The sequence below is a fragment of the Candoia aspera genome, chromosome 6 (genome assembly GCF_035149785.1).
Source record: "Candoia aspera isolate rCanAsp1 chromosome 6, rCanAsp1.hap2, whole genome shotgun sequence".
Lineage (NCBI taxonomy): Eukaryota > Metazoa > Chordata > Lepidosauria > Squamata > Boidae > Candoia > Candoia aspera.
Window position 1 is genome coordinate 31,500,955 of NC_086158.1, and position 4,254 is coordinate 31,505,208.

Genomic DNA, 4,254 nt, shown 5'->3' on the forward strand with positions numbered 1-4,254 from the left:
TTTTCTTAGCAAGTTTTTCAGAAGTGGTTTGCCATTGCCTCCTTCCTAGGGCTGAGAGAAAGTGACTGGCTCAAGGTCACCCAGCTGGCTTTGTGCCTAAGGTGGGATTAGAACTCATGGTCTTCCAGTTTCTAGCCTGATGGAACCACCACGCCGAATTGGGTCTCATTCCATTTAACTGAACAGAAAATAAATACTCCTCAATGGACTGTTTTGCCCCTTTATCATTTTTAAAAAATCTGTAATTATGTAGGCCTTTGCTGATAACATACTTTCTCTTTGTTACCAAATTCATTGGTGAGCATCACGTACATTTGTTATTAGAGGGAGTGATTGTCATGCTCCCCAATCAAACATTTCCAGAACATCTGATTGGACTCGCATGCATGAATGGACCTAACATGGATTGAGACTTGCGGGTCAGTGGAGTTGGGAGCGGGAGCATGCCAGGAGCGTGAAAACATTTTGTTTGGACTATCTCTGGTATCCAAGGTCAAGCTGGTGAATGGTTGGAGACATCTGTGTGAAGCTGAACTGACTGGCATGAAGTGGGGGCTGCATGCCTAAGAGAGGGAGGAGGAATTGGACTCATTGGGTTGTTTAACTGAGGGAAAACATGGGAACTCTCATTCACAACTTTTTTCACTGTTCTGTATACTGCTCTCCACTGAAGAGATTTCTACTGTAATCACTTAGGAATCGATCTTAATGGCAGACTGAGTAATACAGTCATTACAGTGATCCTTCTATAACTCTGGGAGGTATTTATGAATAAATGCAACAGTATAATTAAATATACAATAAACTGATTCATTATTACATTATACTGGAAAGCATGAATATGTCTACTGTAAAATGTTTGAACTAATTTGAAACAGCAATTATGTCTGTGTTTTCCCTGTATTCCATGCAACTATTTCTATGTGTCTTTGTTAATACTTTTCAAGATAAATTCATTAGCAGGATGCATCTCAGGCTGCCTGGTTTTAAAACCCTCCTAATGAATATGACTTCAGCAAAGGATCGTTACCTTGTTGTGGTGCTGGAGCTTGAGAACCTCAATGATGCCATGAGCTAAACCGTGAAGGGACACCCAAAACGGGAAGGTCATGACAGAGAGGTCAGACTAAATGCAATCCCTGGGGAAGGTAATGGCAACCCACCCCAGTATTCTTGCCGTGAAAACTAAATGGATCAGTACAACCAGAGATATGTCGGCATACCATCGGAAGATGAGACCCCCAGGTCGGAAGATGGTCAAAATGCTACTGGGGAGGAACAGAGGATGAGTTCAACTAGCCCCAGACGTGATGACGCAGCTAGCTCAAAGCCGAAAGGACGGTTAGTGGCCGACGGTGCTGGTGGTGAACGGCGAATCCAATGTTCTAAGGATCAACACGCCATTGGAACCTGGAATGTAAGATCTATGAGCCAGGGCAAATTGGATGTGGTTATTGGTGAGATGTCAAGATTAAAGATAGACATTTTGGGCATCAGCGAACTGAAATGGACTGGAATGGGCCACTTCACATCAAATGACCACCAAATCTACTACTGTGGACAAGAGGACCACAGAAGAAATGGAGTAGCCTTCATAATGAATACTAAAGTGGCTAAAGCAGTGCTTGGATACAATCCAAAAAATGATAGAATGATCTCAATTCGAATTCAGGGCAAGCCATCTAACATCACAGTGATCCAAATATACGCCCCAACCACAAGTGCTGAAGAAGCTGAAGTAGAGCAGTTCTATGAGGATCTGCAGCACCTACTGAACAACACGCCTAAAAGAGATGTTATTTTCATCACGGGAGACTGGAATGCTAAGGTGGGCAGTCAAATGACACCTGGAATTACATGTAAGCATGGCCTGGGAGAACAAAACGAAGCAGGACATAGGCTGATAGAATTTTGCCAAGACAACTCACTCTGCATAACGAACACTCTCTTCCAACAACCTAAGAGACGGCTTTATACATGGAGTTCACCAGATGGACAACACCGAAATCAGATTGACTACATCCTTTGCAGCCAAAGGTGGCGGTCATCTATACAGTCGGTAAAAACAAGACCTGGAGCTGACTGTAGTTCTGATCATGAACTTCTTCTTGCACAATTTAGGATCAGACTAAAGAGATTAGGGAAGACCCACAGATCAGCTAGATATGAGCTCACTAATATCCCTCAGGAATATGCAGTGGAGGTAAAGAATCGATTTAAGGGACTGGACTTAGTAGATAGGGTCCCGGAAGAACTCTGGACAGAAGTTGGCAACATTGTTCAGGAGGCGGCAACAAAATACATCCCAAAGAAAGAGAAAACCAAGAAGGCAAAGTGGCTGTCTGCTGAGACACTAGAAGTAGCCCAAGAAAGAAGGAAAGGAAAAGGCAACAGTGATAGGGGGAGATATGCCCAATTAAATGCAAAATTCCAGAGGTTAGCCAGAAGAGATAAGAAATTATTTTTAAACAAGCAATGCGCGGAAGAGGAAGAAGACAATAGAATAGGAAGGACAAGAGACCTCTTCCAGAAAATTAGAAACATTGGAGGTAAATTCCAGGCAAAAATGGGTATGATCAAAAACAAAGATGGCAAGGACCTAACAGAAGAAGAAGAGATCAAGAAAAGGTGGCAAGAATATACGGAAGATCTGTATAGGAAGGATAACAATATCGGGGATAGCTTTGACGGTGTGGTCAGTGAGCTAGAGCCAGACATCCTGAAGAGTGAGGTTGAATGGGCCTTAAGAAGCATTGCTAATAACAAGGCAGCAGGAGACGATGGCATCCCAGCTGAACTGTTCAAAATCGTGCAAGATGATGCTGTCAAGGTAATGCATGCTATATGCCAGCAAATTTGGAAAACACAGGAATGGCCATCAGATTGGAAAAAATCAACTTACATCCCCATACCAAAAAAGGGAAACACTAAAGAATGTGCAAACTATCGAACAGTGGCACTCATTTCACATGCCAGTAAGGTAATGCTCAAGGTCCTGCAAGGTAGACTTCAGCAATTCATGGAGCGAGAATTGCCAGATGTACAAGCTGGGTTTAGAAAAGGCAGAGGAACTAGGGACCAAATTGCCAATATCCCATGGATAATGGAAAAAGCCAGGGAGTTTCAGAAAAACATCTATTTCTGTTTTATTGACTATTCTAAAGCCTTTGATTGTGTGGACCATAACAAATTGTGGCAAGTTCTTAGTGGTATGGGGATACCAAGTCATCTTGTCTGCCTCCTGAAGAATCTGTATAACGACCAAGTAGCAACAGTAAGAACAGACCACGGAACAACGGACTGGTTTAAGATTGGGAAAGGAGTACAGCAGGGCTGTATACTCTCACCCTACCTATTCAACTTGTACGCAGAACACATCATGCGACATGCTGGGCTTGAGGAATCCAAGGCTGGAGTTAAAATCGCTGGAAGAACCATTAACCATCTCAGATATGCAGATGATACCACCTTGATGGCTGAAAGCAAAGAGGAACTGAGGAGCCTTATGATGAAGGTGAAAGAAGAAAGTGCAGAAGCTGGCTTGCAGCTAAACCTCAAAAAAACCAAGATTATGGCAACCAGCTTGATTGATAACTGGCAAACAGAGGGAGAAAATGTAGAAGCAGTGACAGACTTTGTATTTCTAGGTGCGAAGATTACTGCAGATGCTGACTGCAGTCAGGAAATCAGAAGACGCTTAATCCTTGGGAGAAGAGCAATGACAAATCTCGATAAAATAGTTAAGAGCAGAGACATCACACTGACAACAAAGGTCTGCATTGTTAATGCAATGGTGTTCCCTGTAGTAACATATGGCTGTGAGAGCTGGACCATAAGGAAGGCTGAGAGAAGGAAGATCGATGCTTTTGAACTGTGGTGTCGGAGGAAAATTCTGAGAGTGCCTTGGACTGCAAGAAGATCCAACCAGTCCATCCTCCAGGAAATAAAGCCAGACTGCTCACTTGAGGGAATGATATTCAAGGCAAAACTGAAATACTTTGGCCACATAATGAGAAGACAGGACACCCTGGAGAAGATGCTGATGCTAGGAAGAGTGGAGGGCAAAAGGAAGAGGGGCCGACCAAGGGCAAGGTGGATGGATGCTATTCTAGAGGTGACGGACTCATCCCTGGGGGAACTGGGGGTGTTGATGACCGACAGGAAGCTCTGGCGTGGGCTGGTCCATGAAGTCACGAAGAGTCGGAAGCGACTGAATGAGTAAACAACAAAAAATGAATATGAACACACACACAC